Raw genomic sequence first — 20,914 nt, forward strand, 5'->3', positions numbered from 1 at the left:
TCCTCAGGCCCTGAACAAAGGAATCATAAATTCCATTTTCAGAAATGTCTCTTTCCATGGCTTCATGTCTCTCCCTAGGCTGAGAAACTATAGAAGAGACTATATTGTTTAATTCAGAAGAAATGTTTTCCCTTGAAAATGGTAGAGCTAACATTTATTAAATGTTTCCCACATATCAGGCAGTGTTCTAAAAGCCCTTGAGAATCCACTGACTCAGGCTTCTGATCAATCTTATTTGGTACACTTATTCCCATTTTATAAATCAGAAAGCAGAGAGCCAGAAGTTAAATATCTTGCCCAAAGTCACAACTATCATTTTGTAGAATCAGGATTCAAACTCAGGCTTTGAATTTAAGGAGCACACTACTATCCACAATGATATACTGCCTATAAAACTATGTTGACAGAGTAGAACTTCTTCCTTTCCTTAATATCTATCCTAATCCTATATTTACAAACTACAAGTTTGTGCCTTTTGACTGCTTTCACCCATTTCCCCTAACCTTAACCACACCTCTGGCAACCATCAATCTTTTCTGTTTTTAGGTTCCAGAGAATGATGGCTTAGCACTCATCATTTGGAGATTATATATATATATATTTTTTTTTTTCGTATTACTAAGAAAGATAAAGCTATCTTTTCTTCAGAACATCTGTAGAGTACTAGGTACCATGTTTAAAAAGTCAAAAAATATTTTTCATTCCATAGGAAAAAATCTTAAAATGAGTAGTGTCTGGGAAATAGAATTCTAAATCAGTAGTTGAAAAATGGGGAAAGATTTGGCTGAAGAAAAACAAGAGAAAGAAAAGTATTGTCATGAAGATTATTATTATAAAAACGATTTACAATAGAGGACAAATTAGGAACAATTAGGAACGAATTAGGCCAACGGTTCCTAAGGCAGTTTTTGGTCCACATAAGACTAGATTTTTTTTTTTAAGATTTTATTTATTTATTCATGAGAGACACAGAGAGAGAGAGAGGCAGAGACACAAGCAGAGGGAGAAACAGGCTCCACGCGGGGAGCCCGATATGTGACTGGATCCCGGGACTCCAGGACCATGCCCTGGGCAGAAGGCAGGCGCTAAACCACTGAGCCACCCAGGGATCCCCTAGATCTTATATAACAAAATCATCTCATGGGGGAAAAGAACATAGGCAAATACCTAAAGGAAAAAAATGAACTTACTGTTTCTAAATCAATTCAAGCAGAGGGGTCCCATCCTTAAGGATGGACTTTAGACAGTCCCTCTATTGGTTTTAGTGATAAATGAGATGATCACTATAGTTCCTTCCAACAACAGGATTCTGAGAGCCTCTATTTTTTCATGTATTCTTCTTGTTTTGAGTTTTTTTTTAAACACGTTTGCCTTTCTCTTTGCCATTTCCCCCTATTTTTTGCAGACTACACACTTATATAAAACAAGTTAACCATTCATTCTAAGTCAGACTCATTTTCAAAAAACAGCAAAAAGATGTTTCTGAATAAATCTTCTAAGTATAATGGCATCTCACAAAATTGCTTAATAATGACTATAATTTACTTAATTCTTTTCTTTTTTTTTTTTTTTTTCCCCATAGAAAATATCCCCTCCTCATTTAAGGAACTTTTTTTTTTTTTTTTTTTTTTTTTTTTTTTTACTTTGGTGAATTGTGGGAAGTTCATAAATTTTATGGTTTATACATTTTATTTGTTTTGGAATGCACAGATAAATTCAAGTTCAAAAGCAAAGAGATATATTACAAAATGACTCCCTGAGTTCCATGATATAAGAATCTAGAGAGTTAAAGTTCAATAACATTACTTTCATGAATTCTGAGTGCATAAGAGGTGAAATCAGAATATATACTGCATGGGGAAAAAATTGCAATGGCCTGTAAACAGCTTCCAGGGTGCAGTCAACATATGTGATTGATCCTGGCTTATATTTAAATTGCTAATATATAATTAAGTAATTTTAGACTTTGAATTTAGCAACCCATGCACATTAAATTAAAGGAGTTACAACTCCTTGTTATTGTTGAAGTTGTAGTCCTAGTAACTTAAAAAGATTTTCTGCAAAGGTAGCCTTGAAATTATTGGTAAGCTCCTCTACACAAATGAAGCTATGTACTGCAATTAGCAATCATATGGGATGTACTCTTGATGTGTCATGACAAAGATCTAAAAGAAATATGCATTGTACAGAGTGACTTAGAAAGTTATAATTTAAAATAAATTTTGGCATACCTGAAACTTACATATTCTCTGGCTTATGGCCTGGTAGAAACAGCTACAGACCTGCAGTCAGATGCCAAGGCTTGGCTCTGGCACTCTCCAACTATATGACTCTAAGAAAGTCATTTAAACAACCTATGTTTCATTCTACCATCTGTTAAATGTTGACAAAGTGGGAGTGGAAACAGGCACCAATCTAACTTCAGAGCCTAACTTCACAGCCTAATCTGTGAGGATAAATGTAATAACAGATGTGAAACACCTTTTGATATCCAAATACCCCAAGCAAATGTAAGATTTAATTAGACTAGTCAAATAGTAGAGCTGCCTAGTTGGGGAGTTCAAAATATTCTATATATTTACATAACAAAACACTAATTTGGGGATTTTTTTTCTTCAAATATTCTATAGGAATCAACATCCTTCTAAGGTAATGAAAAATGGAGACAAGAGGCTATTTCTAGATTCTCCCCAAGGAGAAGATAGTTTATTTGTATTTGGCACAACAGGCTGATAGTCTAATACTCGAGTCACCTTAAACTAAATGGGGGAATCCCTCAAGTTTTAGGTACTTGGTTTTTCATTAATATTTCTATGTTAACCTCTGTTCTTTTTTCATCAAAATAATCCAGCATGCTTGAGACTTAATAAAACTACTTGATTTAAAAGAAAATATTATTTCTTGTAGAAATATAGAGATGGATATATAGATAGATATCTAGAGTATCTCTATTGAGAACAAATTTAACCTATGAGAAAATATTTTACCAGCATTATTAAAAATTGGACAGATAGAACACTGAAATTTTAAAGTCACGAAGCTTGTAATTATATTCAACTTAATTTGCAAGTCAATTTTTAAATCTTTAAGGTTATTCTGCACATTATTGGTAGTAGTATAAAAATGAGCTGAACTTACTCATGATTTGCTTGAACCCAAATCTTTAAATGCTTATAAATAGAAGAGTAGCAATAATATCTTTGTCTCAAAGAGAAAAAAATTCACATTATTATGAATATATATAGGATTTCTGCCAACTCCAAATAGCATCTAATAAATTAACAATGGTGCTCGTGACTAATATGTCCAAAGGAAGGATATTGTACAATAAATACTTTCTGCCTTCTGGGAAACTCATATTTATTGTAGATAGTTCCCCAGGGGCCTCATATTAAGTAAGCCTGCTTTGGAAAATGAATTGGCTTATTTACAGTGCAATGGCATTTAAGGATTGTAAGTTCCTCAAGGGTAGGTGCAATGCTTCATCATTTTTGAGCACTAGTGACTAGCACAGGATGGAAAATATTTAACAATCATTAAATATTAACAAATGAATTCAGTTAGTCATTATTTAGTATATAATCGATTTACTACTCTGGCCGATAGTTAGATCCTACTAAAAGAGGAGGATAATTTTACTGTGTGAGAAATGGCTCCATAAAACATATACCCATACGCTAATTGGTGAAATTGCTTATGTTTATAAATAACTGACAGTAAGTGATAATTTAAAAATGGGAATTCCAACCAAGGGACAAACATAAAAGAAGTCAAAGTTAGTAACCAAGCTGATTGCCATTTGTCTGCAAAAGTATGTTATCGAATGGGAAACGGTTTGCAGGGAATCTGTAAAATGGGTACCCCAGGAGCAATGATCTGTCCATACTGCTATCACTAGTAGATCAAGAACCCTCTGGAGTCCATGACATTTATTCCCAACAGTGTAGATGGAAGCTTTGGACCTAAGCAGTCCAATATGATAGTTACTAGCCGCATGTGGATATTTAAATTAAAATTGATTAGAGTGAAATAAAAGATTTAGATTTTCAATCAAAAAATTGTTTTTTCAGTCTGAATAGTCATATTTCAAATGATCAGTAGCCAAATACAGTTTGGTAGCTAATATATTAGTAGAGACACAGAATATTTCCTTCATCACAGAAAGTTGTAGTGAACAGTCAGAACAGAGATTTAAAATAAATTGTATTAGTAGCACGATTTTGAATAATAGAATTATTGTCACATTTAAGAAGAAGAAAAAACAAAACTTCTCTCTTACTTACACTTTCTGTCCCCTACAATAATTTAAATAAGCTTACTGCTGTTATATACTAATGCAGTATAGCAATGCCTCTTAGAATCTATAAAAACTCCAATGGCTATCACATATTCTTTAGTTCGATTTAAGTACTTCTCTTTCTCTTTTTAACCATGCTTATATACTCACAGGAAAATATTTGTATGTTTTGGTGAACGTTTTTTTTTTTTTTCCTATCCTGATGTTATGTTAGGCCTTTTGTTTCTCAGTGAGTAACATTGCTGCAGTACTAGGTAAACTCACTTGTTACAGTGTAGCAAAAAGAGATTATACAGACTGCTCAAAGTTGGCCCCATACCTATCAAATGTTCACAGTGAAGGTATGAACTGGACTCTACTGACTGAAAAATATCACAGTAGTTTCTTAATTTTACAACAAGAGCCATTAAAACTATTCAGCACATACTCTTAATATTAATATTCTGTCCTTACCAAGCAAAATTATATCTTAGTTTTCACTTTATAATGTAAGCTTTTAATTTTTTTATTATCTTTTTTTAAGATTCATTTATTTATTTCAGAGAGAGAGAGAGAGAGAGAGAGCATGGAGGGAGGGACAAAAGGAGAGGGAGAGAGTATCTTGAGTAGATTCCCAGCTAAGAGCAGAGCTTGATGTGGGGCTCAGTGCAGTGCTCCAAGTGGGAGCTTGATCCCACAACCCCAGTATCATGCCCTGAGTTGAAATCAAGAGCCAGAAGCTTAACAGGCTGAGCCACCCAAGTGGTTCTAAAGTAAACTTTTAAAATGGAAAATATGTGCTAACTAACAACTAACTAACTAAATATATGTATGTATATATATATATATATATATGTATGTATGTATATATATAATAATCTAGTCTGTATTTCTTTTTTGAGAATTATAAACATTCTGTTTTGTAGACCCATCTCTTTCAACACTGTTGGGTGGGTTAATTCCTAAGGAATTTACCTGCAATATCTGAACATTTTAACTATATCAAAGTGGTGTGCTCTCATGAAGTCTTGTCTGAACATCCTATAAGCTTCCCTATGTACCTAGTCTCTGTTTAATTGCAGTTGATAGAGTGTACTTGTGGTTGACAAAACTGTATTTTTCCAAGGATAACTAAGTATATAATAGTATATTGGTACTATTTATTGAGCACTCTCTATACACCAAACACTGACTCTAGCTAGAAGAGAATACTGATTTCCAGACTTCCAGAATATTACTCTGCCTGCTAAAGACTGTATCATAACCTAGCCACTTGAGAAGGGTGACATTCCTTGTTATGCTGATGATAGAAATTCATAATCATTTGTCATTGTGATTAGAGAGAGAAGAAAATTCCCTTAGTCTGCAGAAAAGCCTCAAAATGTTAATATTCTTTCCCTTTGGAAAGACAGACATAAGAGCTTTGTTAATGGATTTCTTTGTGATTTAATACAACATATTAAAAGCAGGACTTGCGACTCTTGAATAAAGAAGTAAATGTTGTTTCGTAAAGATGGTCATTCATCATTAGTTATAAGAAGTCTATTTGTAATTTGAAGTTCTAATTTAATTAGTGTCACATCCTTGAAGGCTGCCTTGTGTCAACTGTTGTAATGACACGCTATCTGTTCTTCAACAGCGTAGGTTGCTAACAAGCATTTCAACTGGAACAAAATGATAATGAGAAGAACAACGGAAGTGTTAATTACCTAAGCAATTAAAGTACCTTATATGCACACTAATGTAGCACTCTACTGTATTTACATTTCTAATGGCTATTCATCTTCAGTTGAAAATACCTATTGGCGCTATTTATAATAACTTCACAGTTAAATTATGGCAAGAGGTAATGGTGTGGCTTAAAGGCTGTGTCTACAAAGCTACAATCTAGCCAGTTTTTGTATATACTCATTCAAGAAATTTGTATCAGTATGCATTAATGAAGATATGTTGTACACCATGCATGGCACAAATTTTGGCTATATGCAACAGAAGAAATTATTTCCTTCTCAAAACATACATTGAACTATTTAAGTATTATTGTGTCGTTTTTATGTTATTAAACAGTAAACTTAGCAAAAAAAAATCATAAGTTAGTAAGTATAATATATGCTTTAAAAACTTAAGCATCTAGTCCTAATTGCCTTTGGAATGTATAGCACCTAAATGAAGATTCTAAATTGCTTGAAACATAATCCTCCTTCCTTTTCTTCTTTTGTAAATTCTAGTGACAGGCTGCATATAGGTGGTGCTCAATAAATGTTAGCAGTAACTTCTTAAGTTACAGTAAAAAAAAAAAAAGCAGTAACTTCTTAAGTTACTATTACAGAAGATGTTTAACTCATCTGACACTGGATGTTCACCAGATAGGTGATAGCTATTGAGATTAGGTTGTTACTTTGGAAAAATATAGTCTATTATTCATACAGAAATTTTGTAGCATCTTGCCTGAAACATTGAACAATGGATTTTGAAAATAAGATAGAACTTTAAATCTTTAGACTTTAAAATATGCATTTACAGAAAAAATAGTTTGCTATGGTACAGTTATTAGAAAAAAGACTCATTCAGGTTTTGTTGTCAATGTTATTTGTTTAGGGTGAAGTAAAGATTTTATTATTAAAGCAAAAGATCAATTTATGCTAAACAATTACAACAAATTCTATGTAATGACTTTGTTTGCAGAGAACAGTTTTAAAAAATGATACAGATATTTTCCAATTACAAAATTATCCAAACACAAAATTATTCATATCTATGGAAGGAAGGGATATCCAATATAAATTTGTTTCCATTAAAATAATGTGTGAGGTTTGTTCCTACGCAGTCATGCAGGAGAGCTGATAGCAAATTTTCTTCGGGGAGTACAAATTTAGCATTCTAAAATCATGGGTCAGTTCATCATGGCATACATTAACTTGCATTAGCAATATGGGATTCATATAAATATATTTGGTTTATATTATTTTGAAATTCTAGTAGTAGCTTAAAAAACAGTTTTTGGGATACCCATGTGCCATTCAGTGTGCTTGAAACATTTCCAGAATTTGTTTAATTCATTCGTCACAAGTTGGCTTCCATCATCTCTCCAGTGTACAAAGAGAAAACTGAAGCTCAGAATAATTAATCTGATTGAAGCTCATACAGCCAATGAATGACACGTGCCAGGTCTTTAGATTCCTGGTTTACTTTGGGTTCCTCACACTCTGGAAAGGTTGCCTCTTGGTCTAGTAAACACAAAAAGACAAATATCCTGCTACATGGCTCGGTGTTTGTTTTTGTTTTTGTTTTGTTTTTAACTAAAAGACAGTTAAACATTGTTTGAAAAGCATCAGTAATTATTAGAAAAAAAGATACATTTTCTTTTCAAAGAGTAAGAGATAAATTAATACCATATCCATTATTTTTTAGAACTTAAGCAGGTTTTGTATATTTTGAAGGGGGAAACACAGCTTACTAACCATCACAGTGATTGGTTCGTTTCTCCCCTTCAATTGTATCCATCACACTGAATGGAGGTTATGGAAAGATAATTTGTCCTGATATAAAGCGCCCTCTCTAACAATTAGAAAAGCATAAAATGGAATTGACTTCCCCTTGAGATTCCGATTCAGAGTCAATGACACGTAAAGTATATTTATTGACGAGTCACAGGCTTGGGACTTGATAAGCCTGTGGAGAGCATTTATTGCACAGAAAAGAGGGAGTGGTATGAACTGCCTTTGTAACTCTGGGTGTCTGTGTTTCTAATTTAGGGAGCTTTCAGGAAAAAAAAAAATTCATGACAGGGAAGGAGACAGTACAAAAAGAGAAAAAGAAAACTGCCTCAAGCAGGAAATACAGCCTACTTGCATTTTATGGAAACTTGAGATACGGCACATCTAAAATAGGTCAAGATAAATATAATAATAAAGTCTCACCTAAAGCAAAAGAAAAGCACAGACATTTAAAACTGGGGATGGGAAGGCTGTCAAGTCCTGAGATCATTTTGTAGTTGTGCCACTTAGCCTAGTAAATAAGTAACTCTTGCCATTTTGCCAGAAATGGGCAAACAATATCTATTCTGCTTGCACTGGGGCTTCTGTGGGTGATGCTCAGGACTACTTAATTATTTTAGCATCCACTGTTATTGTAATTTACTTTTTTTTAATTCTTAACTAAACAATATCCAGGTAGTCCTAAGTGGTGGTGTTGGAGCTTAAAATATGCTTTTCCAAACCAAACTTTGGAAGAGGTGTTTAGAGTGATAAAACACCATCAAAATATTCAAGAAACTGTGCAGTTAATTCAAAAGCAAATACCCTGAGAAACATAAGCAGTAGTGCTGAGAAATAGTAAGAGAGAATAAAGTAAAAGTGCACTGTAATAGTTGTGGAATTATGTACTCCAAAAATGTATGCCCATTCTTTACATTTATTTCTATGGGAAAATTAATTATGAATGATGCTAATGCTGATTTATACAAAAATGTTAAGGAAAGGGCTCTGCAACTGTAATATTTTTAGCCAAAAAAACCATGAATAGAAAGGATTTATACTTATACTTATATATATATATATATATATTTCTATTAAGATCAATCTAAAATCACAACCATATAGCAAAAGACAATAAATTTGTCTTAGAAAATGATTCGATTAAAAATACAGTCTTAGGTTATCAATTTCAAAATACATACACACATACTGAATTCATATTTAAGGATATGTACAAACATATATATATATATATATTTCAATAACTCCATGCATCCCTATTACCGAACCATTTTTCTTCTCCACAAAGTTGTCTCTTTTCAAAGAAAGAATTGCCATTTGAACATTCCTATCTTTCTGTTGAAATCACAGCAAAACAAACATTTTTCCAATCTTTAAGTACCTTAGGGTTAGACATTATTTTGTGTTTACCACTATCACTTGCTTGTTCCTGTTCATCAGTATGTGTGTTGGAAGGGTCAGCTATACTTTCCCTTTTACGGATGAGGAAAATGAGTCTTAAATAAAATCCTTTCCATATTCATGGGATCCCCCTTCCAGTCTCTCAGCCCAGATGTACCAAAGATTCAGAAGCTCAATGACTATTGGGCTCTGCTCAAGCTGCCTTCTCCCAGAGGCCTACTCAGATCAACCTATCTACAACAGCATTGCCAGCATGTAAGACACCTGCTCAGTTAAAGGCTTCACCCATCACTCCGATTTGTTTCTTCTTAATACTTTCAAGATTTTTATATTAGACATCTATTTGTGTTCCTCTTACCCCACCCATTCATTCCCCCTGCACCACACCTTCATTGTCCAAACACAAACACATACATACAGACTCTTAGAATTCTCCTTTTTGTTTAATTCAGAGGCCAGAGTTTGGTGCACACTGACTATCAACAGATGAGTTGAATGATGTATCTTTCCAAGGCAATAAGGTCAGATTAGCTAGAACTTGACTATAAAGTTTTCTGAGCCCAAGTGGAAGCTTTTCTTGGCTATACCATACAGAACTACCTTTCCCACAAGGGGTTGAGAAGAGAACCACTACATGTGGAGCAGTTATAAAAGTATATAACATCTTTTTTTCCCTGACTTAATTATAATTTATATTTCTCTAATATGTATTTTGTGACTGACTCATTAGGGATACAATCTTTTGTCTTCAATCAAAACAGAAATTTCACAAGTTTATGAGCACAAACACCTGGCTTATCTAGCATAATCCATCTTTCTTGCAGACAGCACCCTAACTAGAGGAGGATTTTCAGTTAATCACAATGCAAAGTATATTTTCTTAGATTTATGTTAGAAATTAGTAGCAGCTGCCCACATCAATATTTTAAGGATAATTCCACTAAAGTACTCCTCCAATTTAAAACTGAAAACTCAAATATCTATCAGGATAGTTCAGGGATGCAGAAGATATATTTCTAAATTTTGGTTTATTGTAAAATATGTTATGTTTGCAGGAGATTTTAAATGATGAATTTCCACTGCCAGAATAAGTTATAGCTTGTATTTAGTTAGCCTGTTATTCCAGTCTCGTTGGGCCCGCTCACTTCATAAACTACTTGCAGTTCCTCCATTGTGGCCTACCAGTATTTGTGGTGAGTCCCAATGAATTATTTTAGGAAATAAAATAAGAAGTTCTGGCCAAAAGATAACTTTAACTCTGTGTTTCAGTGTGTGATTCTATAAGGAAGGAGGGATAATTTTTTTTAACTTCCAGTTTATTTTCCTAGTGAACCCTACAAATAAACTTTCTTATGAGACATGTTTTTCCCCAAAAGTAACTCACAAACAAGGGAATCAGCTACTTGACTAATTTCCAACCAACAGGTACAAACATTTCGATTAACAGAATACATAGGAAAAACAATCACAAACAGAGTAAATGCAATGCTACATAATTCCTCCCTGCTCCTCCTTTTCTCTCACTCTGGAAAAGTACATTTATTTATTCTGTGTGGAGTGCAAGGTTTGGTCAGCCTATGCACCACCCTCTCTGAACCTGTACCTTAATAATAATGCTGGTGACAATAACAGATTATATTTATTAAACCTTCACCATGTATTCTGAACTTCCTGAAATGCTTGAGATATAATAGCTAACTTCTTCCAACAGTTCAGTGGAGGTGAATATTTTTATAACAGCAGAGAAGAGTGCTGAGAGCCCCCACACATCTCCCCACATTTGTTCTCCCCCTTTCCCTGGCCACACGAGTATCTGTTTCCCACTTCCCTTGCAGCACAGTGTGGTTATGCTACTAAATTTCTACAAGTGTAAGCAGAAGTTATATACATAACTTCCTAGGCATCTTCTGAAAAGGATTTGTCACAGACTTGCTCTCCATTTCCTTTTCAGTGTCAGAAAGTGATAGTGGCAGGGACACTGTTGAAGTTAGGTGCTGAGCATGGAAGAGCCTTCCCTTTAGCCTATGTTCCTGAACAACTTCATGGAGCTGAGCACATCTGTTTGCCTCAATTCTTAGGTGAAAGGGAAACATTTTCCACTTCAACCTCTGTAATCCAGGATCTTCTTGTTACAGCAGACGAGCTTTCACCTTAGCGAAGGCACCTGATTTTACGCATGAGAAGACTGACACTGAGAAAACTGTAGGTCCTTGCTTAAGATCACAGCACGTATCCTACACAGAGTACATCATCAGTTAAAAAAAAGAAAAGAAAATCTTTAAATGGGCAACTGGCCAAGAAGAGTAAAAAACAGATGACTGATTTTAATATTAATTTTTACAGCCAACCCTTTCCCTAATCTCATACACTTGTTTGTGTATTCTAGGATAGGGAGCAGTCTAAAAATACGAGATTTTCTTAATAAATCATTGTATTCAAGAGTAGCTAGGACTTTCCCCGAACTGGCAAATAATTCACCTCCAGGATGACCTTTTCCTATATCTGTCCTACAATGTATTCATCCCCATTATTATTGTCCTAGGTCCTTAGCCTCAGCAACTAGCATAGGATCTGGTACATAGGTTATCTTTGATAAATGTTTTCTTTTGAAAGAACAATTCAACAGTATAACTGCATGTCTATGATTCACTATAGAATTTTTAAAAAATCCTAGAAGGCTGACTTAGAAAACATGGGACCCTAGCAGTTTGAGTTTGCTTATGACTATCGAAATTTCCCAGAATTTTTAAAAGTATGATTTAATAACCAGCATCATGGCTTCTCTAGAAATTGGTTCTTTAATTTTAAACTACTTTAATTTTATTTTTTTCTAAATAAATGTATGTTGGAGCTAAAAGGTTAAGTAACTTCCTAAATGAGCAAAAGTATGAAGGTTGACTTGTTTAAAGTCACATACATTTTGTGTTACTAAATACTGACTTTTATTTTTCCATTTAAATTCAATTAATTAACATACACTGTATTATTAGTTTCAGAGGTATTCAGGGATTCACCAATCTTATAATACCCAGTGCTCATTACATCACATGCCTTCTTTAATCACCCAGTTACCCCCCTCCCCAATCCCTCCCCTCCAGCGACCCTCTTGTTTCCTATGAATAAGAGTCTCTTGTGGTCTGTCTCCCTCTCCGATTTCATCCTGTTTTATTTTTCCCTCCCTTTCCCTATGATCCTCTGTTTTGTTTCTTAAATTCCACGTATGAGATCATATAATAGTCTTTCTCTGATTGACTTATCTCACTCAGCATAATACCTCCAGTTCCATCTACATTGATGTAAATGGTTAAGTATTAATCCTTCTTAAGTAGTATCCCACTGTGTGTGTGTGTGTGTGTGTGTGTGTGTGTGTATCATATCTTCTTTATCATCTGTAGATGGACATCAGGGATCTTCCATAGTTTGACTATTGTGAACATTGCTGCTATAAACATTGGTGTGAAGGTGCCCCTTCGGATCACTATGTTTGTATCTTTAGGGTAAATACCTAGTAGTGCAATTGCTGGGTCAGAGGGTAGCTCTATTTTCAACTTTTTATAAAGATTTTTTTTTTAATTTACTTATCAGAGATAGGGAGGGGCAGAGGGAGAAGCAGGCTCCATTCAGGAAACCTGACATGAGACTCGATCCCGGGTCTCCAGGATCACGCCCTGGGCTGAAGGCAGTGCTAAACTGCTAAGCTACCGGGGCTGCCCTCTATTTCCAACTTTTTGAGGGACTTCCATATTGTTTTGCAGAGTGGCTGCACCAGTTTGCATTCTCACCAACATAGATTTCATTGACTTTTAAATGAATTATATAGTCAGGATAATATTTTACTATTTTTCAGCAATTGTATTTCTCCTTGGCGTTTAGACCGAGAACTGAGTCTTTTTAATATCTGTATGATAGATAACTTAGGTATGCAAACAATTAAAGATAGGAGGCATGGTGATTCTCAGAGAAGTAATCCAAGGCCTCTTTATTTGATTGATTGGTTGGTTGATTGATTGATTATTTATTTATTTTAGGTGGGGGAGAGAGAGAAAGCAATATCCAGCATTTTTCTGGGCTTTAAAAAACAAACAAACAAACAAACAAGAAAATTCAGACTCTAAACAAAGCCTCTCAGGGAAAGGCCTTAGTTCACTAAGAAAACTATCTTTTAGTTTAGTCCTACCAGGTATAGGCTGGAACTTACTAGAGGGCCATCAAGAAGATTCTTAAAGTATCACCCTAAAAACAGGCATTTGTTTCCATACTGTAGGAGGTGAACTTGCATTTCTGTTTGCCAAAATCCATTGGCAGTAGGATATCAGCTATTGTTATTTTTATTAAAAATATAAAGTACTAAAATGTTGATATTTACTAAGAACCACAGACAAGATTTGTTATCAGAATGCTTATTCTAGAAAGAATTTTGACTTCAAAATTCTGACAATGAGGGACGCCTGGGTGCCTCAGTGGTTGAGCGTCTGCCTTTGGCTCAGGGTCTGATTTAGGTGTCCTGGGATGGACTCCCCCATGGGGCTCCTCTGACTCTGCCTAGGTCTCTGCCCCTCTCTCTCTGTGTCTCTCATGAATAAATAAATAAAATCTTTAAAAAAAAATTCTGACAGTGAATTTTTACTGTGGTTTTAAATGCTAAATAGACTATTCATGAAGATAACATATTTATTTCTTAAGCTTTCTAAAGGCCATTGTGTAAGGGGAAATGAAGTGCTATATAATTATCATGACATTCATAAGAAGAATTTAAAGAGTTTATCATGGGTAACTTAACAAGGTGTTAATGAGAAGTCACATTAACATGAACACTCAAGTGAACTGTACTTAAGGATGTTATCATGCTTAGAACTGGGGAGCTAATATCTATCACAATGTGAAAACAAAGAAAAATCTTGCATTTAATTTACAGTAAGATTCCTATTTTACCTGTGATAATTAAGTTAAGGCTTCCAAAATACAAAACAGAAAACACCAAGATGCAAGTCTATTTTGTTTAAAGTTATAAAATGCTTTACTTATCATTAGAGAAATTTCATCTAAAATCTAGGCCAACCTACATCAACTTCTCAGGAACCTATTTCTGGTCAGGTTTCTATGGTTTGGTGTGACAAATTTCCGAACGCTACAATGGCCTTCAGGGATGTCTGCTTTTTTACGCTCCTTTTCTGTAACGTTCAGAAGAATTTCAAAGGTGTTCATTTCTGTCTTTAAATCTCTATAGCAAGATAAAATATGAAAGACTAATTATGCTCAGATCTCCTGTTTAAATATATGCGTGACGAATTTCTAGTCTCATTATTTGACTAAATCATCATTGATGTCATAAATACTAATCACAGGGTTATATCATACAAGTCCTTTGGCTTAGATCTAAATTCCATAGATCCCAGCTATGATTTTTCCTTAATACCTTTTGTTAAATAAATATATTTATTCTAATCAAAAAGGAAAAATGAGCTTGATCAAATACAATTGATTTTCCTCAAATCTTAAAAATTCAACCACAGCAAAGTAAAACTAGTGAACGATTTTGATTTTTTTCTTCAGAATAGGTCAAAGTCTCTATTCTCTCCAACATTTGTATGTCTGTAGCATAAAAATGTCTACTCTTTCATATTGTATTTATATAAAGGACCAGTTTATTATAATTGAAAAGGCAGCAAATGAATCATGGCATTAACAGTTGCTCTCTTTTCTTACGCTACCAATGACTGTTAGTTTACAACAGAAGGAAGAGAATTTCTCACACACCTACACACATACTCACTCAGAATAGTGTGGAGAAAAGATTTTTAGGTTTTGATCTCAAATCTCTTGGTTCCAATCCAAATTTTTCTTTTTCCCTCCCAAAGCAAGTTCCCAATTGAACTACTCGGCTTTACTGCTACTCTGTCCCTTATCTCAGAAGTGTTGACTAAATTCTCAAGGAGCAAGGTACGTATCTGTTGAAATCACTATGTATAGAGAATGTCAAAGTATCTTACATACGGTACCAGTTATGATTATGGAAACACTTTGATTTCCTGGAGCCCCATCTTCTGAAATCCTCAGTTAGATTTAAATTATTCTTCAATGTAAATTTAATGCAAGAAAACAATAGCATATGAGTGTATTTGTTTAAAAGCAACTTCCAGACCATTCACATCATGCCAGTATATTTGTTTAAAAGCAACTTTCAAGCCATCTTCTACTATGTATATCTCTTTAGAAGTGAGCAAATGTATGGTATGATGATCCCAGAACTACCAGGTTTAACCAAAGATATTTCATTTGTATTCAGAAGATTTTACTTCCTAAGATGTGATGTGGAATATCATAATAAAAGAAATAGTATTTAAAGGATATGGGAATGCTTTTGTAAATTAAAAAGAAAGTAATCATAAACCCCCTTCATTTCAAACAAACTGCAGTACTGATCAAAATTCTGTTTTGATGAGTTATGTATTTAATCAAGAAATCTTTACTAATCTCCTACTATGTGCCATTGCTCAAATGAGGTAAGAAAAGATAAAGGAAGGAAGGAAGGCAAGCAAAAGCATGATTAATCAGATGAGTGAATGTATAGTTCCAGATTGAGCAAGGTGACCTAAAAAAAAGTGTAAATTCCAGACAGGTTTGACGCTAAAAAATGTATAGGAATGACTTAGGCAAAGAGGGATGTAAAGAGCCATAAAACGAAAGAAGGAGCCTGTCCTCAGACAAAGCCCCTGGGCATGGGTTGGTGGTGGTGGTGGTGGGGGTGCTTGTATTGATGTTTATTACCTGGAAGTTAAGAGATTCCTATCAAAACCTTGAGGTGTGGTTAGAGTGTTGGGGGGATCAATGTGGTTACTTAAATTAAATTTCACATAAAAATAATTCACTTTGACAGTTTCTCCCAAACAACACCATATCACTGCAGATACTTAGAGATTAAAGCTAAAAGTTTGATTTTGGTTTGTTTTGTTTTTAAAGTGTTTAGTATTGTTTCATTTTTCCATAATTTTATAATGTTTTCAGAGTTATTTTCAACATGGCAGTAATATAATGTTTGGGGATGGAGAGAGACAAACACTATCAATGGTTAAACACTGAATCAAAGTGTCACTAATTCTTCCTCACAGTAGGCTGCAAGTAAGACAGAACTTTCCATTGCAAATAAGATAAAAATGTGAGGGAACCAAGCCCCCTTTAACTACCCATGGACTGATGGGCTTTTCATAAGTTTACTATTTTAAAAAAATTGTCTGCAGTGAGAGAAAACTTAAAAAATAATAATAAGAGCAGTGCTATCAAGACTATTTCTTTTACATCAACTAAAAGGATTTATTCAAAAAGCTTAAATAAGCCAAGCAGCCAAATAAACTTAAGTGATTGGTATTCATTTAAAATCAGTAACTATCAGTCAGGATGTACTCGAATCCATAGCTCCTCATTGTCAAATATAATGGCCATGATTGAAAACAAGTGGAAAATGTTCAACCATTTGTGAGGCTTCAGTCAATGATATGATACAGTATTTATTGAACTTAAAACCTAAAGCATTTTCAAAAAAACAAATAACAGTCATTGATTGCTGAATTCACAGTGACATATGCCCAGTGTCAAGACAGCATTTTAGTTATGACAGGCAGTTCTTCCATATGGGAAGATTCAATCATAATTCACTTTTCTTTATTGAGTTGTGAGAATTAAGAGACATCTACTAAAACCTGAATTTAAAATACCTGGGAAAAATTGAATGCCAGTGGCAAACTTAAGTCACTGGAAATTTCTGTGCATGTTGTGCGGACACATGTATATCCATATACAGTGTTGTTGGATGTAGGAATAATGGAAACTCAGATTGAGTAGAAAAGAAGTAATTCCCTACTTTGCAAATATTCTTTCTTGCTAGTATCATCATCTACTCTGGTATCCTAAACCAAGAAATAGGATCAGCAATAGGACACGGAGGCTGCTTAATGCTTGGCATCTCCACATCAAATGACTTGTTGACAAAAATGAACAAACAAAAACAAAAACAAAAAACTCCTTTAGGGATAAGAGAAGAGCCTTAAATTTCCTCTGGTATGAAAGCCAGACAAAAGGAAAAGAAATAAAATATATGTATGCAATATTCATCTTAACCTAAAACAGAAGGTATTTTTCATTTGATTTTCAGAAAGAGGCTGTCACATTTTTTCTTGCTGCTTGTCCCATACAGCTGCCATTTTGGGCTGCAACAATGAGGCCAGTGTAGAAGGAGAATAAAGAAACAGGGTACATTTGGATTTGGACAATAAACTCATTCATGGCTTTTTCAGTCTGGAAGATTCTGAGACTTTAGCAACATAGTAATTGCTAAATAAGAATAAGGCAAATAGATTCTGATAAAGGCCAACACCAGTGATTTCAAAGAAAGGGAAATACTGCAAGGCGCTTAATTGTGAAAGGCTGCTCCATGGCGAATCAGGGAGGGTCAGTCGGCACAACTTCATCAAAAATAAGCGGAATCACTCTTTCCTTGTAAAACTCAAGGTCTTAAACTAACGATATTTAAAATAGAGGAATTCCAACCTAGGAAAAGGGGATGATTTTTAAAATTATCTCTGTCTTTTTAAATCTCTTTCCACTCTATGTTGTGTTTCTCGGGCCACTTTTATTTAAGAAAACTCAAATCTTGGGTTTGGTTCCAGAATTGACCTCAAGATTATTTCTTTCCTGATCTCTGACCAACTGGCTCTGTTATAATGGCAACAGTAAACTGGAAGGGGAGAGGACGTAAAAGGATAAATTTACCTCTGCCTTGTATTTTCAAAAGATTCCTGCTCTTCTTGATGATAAAGATCATAAACCGACACCAGGAAAGCAGACTCAAACTATCTACCACTCCTTACAATAACACGAACTTAAAGAGTGCTTTTTGAGATTCTCTTCCTTTTTTCTTTCTTTTTTTCTCCCTCTTGCTTTTCGCTATTGTCTCCTGGATGCTTTTACAGGAAAAAAAGCAGGTCAGTGTGCTGTTGGCAGGCTTTCCTCCCGTCCCTTTATCTGATTCCCTTGGTGATGGCAGCTTTTCTCTCTTCTTCTCCACTTCCCCTCAGCAAAAGAAGGAGGGTAGTTAACGTGCTTATACTTCAGTGCGTGACTCCTGCTCTGCATCTCTTTCCCCACCTGGTGCAAATCATGTTCAAAGTACATGACTAATCTTAAAGTAAAAATAAGTAGTTGAAAATAAATGAAAATTAAACAATGCCTCTGCTCAGAATGAGTCGGGGTGGAAGTGCTATGGCAATGTTACTCCGAGGGATGGTAGTTTCATGTTCTTGAGCTTGAAGCTTTATATATCCCCTCTTTATATTTACCCTCTGCTCCATTGGCATATGGATTTTTAGTACCAGATTTTCAGAAATCTCAACCTAACAAGAGCAACAGTCACAGACCCTTCATGTTTGTATCTGTATTTGTAAATACATAAATTATTTTTTTGTAAATACATAAATACACAGTTCTTTCTTCCTTCCTTCTTTTTCTCCTTTCCTTTTCCCTCCTTTCTTTCTCTCTTTCTAAATTACCAGAGACCAGGAGTTCACAGTGCAAAAGACTGGTGAAATTTTCACTCTTGTCTGGAAGTGCTTTCTTACTTACGTTGCCAATGACTAAATGCAGAATGTGGATTATGACAACTCATGATTACGTATTTGTTTTCAGATTGAGATATCTGTTATAATATATACATATATTGTATTATATACACATATATTTTTGTATACATATGTAATATAGCCATTCCCCCCTTTTCTATTGTCTTTCTACTTGTTATTTTGCATCAAGTCAGGTATTAAATTGAAATCAGAAATTTAACATTTAGAAATATAAATTAAATAAAGAAATCATTAATATCTTCATTTGTTAGATATTTCATTTTAGTTTGTTTTTCAAGTCTGATTTTTGTTAAGGACAGATCTTATATCTAGGTCAAAGAACAATGATTTTAATTATAGTTATAATTCTAATGCATTTTACATCATTTTACTAGTTACAATACATTTCTAACAAGCGTGTACTAGATTATTATATGTATGTGTTTGGCATCATGCTGGGTTTTATAGGCACTAAATTGTATGTTCTCCCCTTCAAATAGTTTGCATTTTTTTTAATTTTTAAAAAAGATGTATTGATTTATTCTAAAGAGAGAGAGAGAGCACACAGGAGTGCATGTACATGAGTAGGAGGGAGCGGCAGAGGGCCAGAAAAAGGGAGAGAATCCTCAAGGAGACTCCCCACTGGGCACTGAACCTCAGGGTCCCAGGACCCTGAGATCATGACCTAAGCCAAAATCAAGAGTCAGTCTTTTAACCAACTGAGCCACCTAGGTGCCCCACAAACAGTTTGCATCTTTAAGATAGAGTGAATAGTTGTGATTTTTGCCTGCCCACGACCACAATATCAATTTCATCTTCTAACAATATTCCCTGGTTTTCCTTTGGCCCTGCAGCCATATCAAAAGAGTCTGTATAATCATTATTCTTCCACCCTCAGTATAAGAATTCGTTCTTTTCTGTGTGAGGTGAACAAAAAAATAAATAACAATGAAACTATTAGAATGTGAACCTGGAACTGTGGGTGACCAGATTTTCCCTCTGAACAGAACCAGCCTCGGAAAGAATCAAGCCCCGAGGAACCAAGATATTTAAAAAAGGTAACTACTAACAACATATTCTGAGGTTCTAGATTTAGATATATATGCCTTTTAAGCCATAAATCTTAAAATATCATTTACACGATCCATTAGATTCTTTTTCTTGCTTTGGCCAGTTTCAGTAGGGTTTCTGTCATCTGATCAATTAGGAAAATTAGACTACTACATACACTACTCTAAATCAGAATTTCTGCAAGTATGGTACATGAAGCAGCAACAGTAGTATCTCCTAGGAACTTGTTAGAAATGCAAAATTTCTGGTCCCACTTCGGATCTAGCGACACTACAAACTCCAGGAATGGGGCACAGCTATCTGTGACTTCACAAGACCAGCAGAGGATGCCAATCCCCTCAGGTGATGGTCTCAAAAATGTTTTAATTCACTTGTATCCAGAATGTAAGGTGAGAATAGATTCTTCTTCTCCATAGATATTTCCAGTCTGTTAAGTAAAGGTCCTCTAAATTTGAAAGTTTGGGAGAGATCCACAAAGGAAATCTGCTTTAAGTAGCAGATGAAAGGAGAACCAGAACATGACAGAAGAAGGAGAATGTTGCTAACACATCAGGTTCTCCTGGACCTTTAAAAAAGTAAAGTGGAATAATTCATTCACAAAGGTGCATCTTCAAAACCAGACCTTATCTTTATCTTGGGCTGGAAATATTTTACTTGCCTCATAAGTCAGAGAAACTGCTGACATTCAGAAAAGCAATTGTGAACTAAGAAAGAGCCAGACCTGAGGAAATCTTTGAAAGGTGAATCGAATCAATAGGAGAAGTCAAGGGTTCAAATATTGGAAACGTAAAATATGTCAGTATGAGGCCATGTGTGGAAGGCTAATATAAGGTAAAGCCAACAGACAGTACTGAACCAATGAAAAATTGCTCAAAAAAAAAAAAAAAAAAGGTCCATGTTTGGCAAGGTCTTTTGCCTTCTGCAAGCTGGTTTTTGCAGTCTGAAAGTGCATTCCCTTATCTATGAGCAACCACTTGAGTCACTGACATCTGTTTCCATCTAGCCAGAGAATCTCCTGTAACCACTGAGCTAATGACATGCACAGAGATCCGAATGAC

The 20,914-nt window shown here is 34.7% G+C and overlaps 1 protein-coding gene and 1 pseudogene across 1 annotated transcript in view; one reads left to right on the forward strand and one right to left on the reverse strand.

Annotated features, from left to right (window-relative positions):
- Positions 1-20,914, reverse strand: part of LRP1B (LDL receptor related protein 1B) — a 1,812,620-nt gene that overhangs the window by 1,186,084 nt on the left and 605,622 nt on the right. The gene's annotated exons all lie outside the window — the stretch shown is intronic.
- Positions 1-20,914, forward strand: part of LOC140598946 (elongation factor 1-alpha 1 pseudogene) — a 103,655-nt pseudogene that overhangs the window by 341 nt on the left and 82,400 nt on the right.

This window comes from Vulpes vulpes, chromosome 5 (assembly GCF_048418805.1).
Source record: "Vulpes vulpes isolate BD-2025 chromosome 5, VulVul3, whole genome shotgun sequence".
Classification (NCBI taxonomy): domain Eukaryota; kingdom Metazoa; phylum Chordata; class Mammalia; order Carnivora; family Canidae; genus Vulpes; species Vulpes vulpes.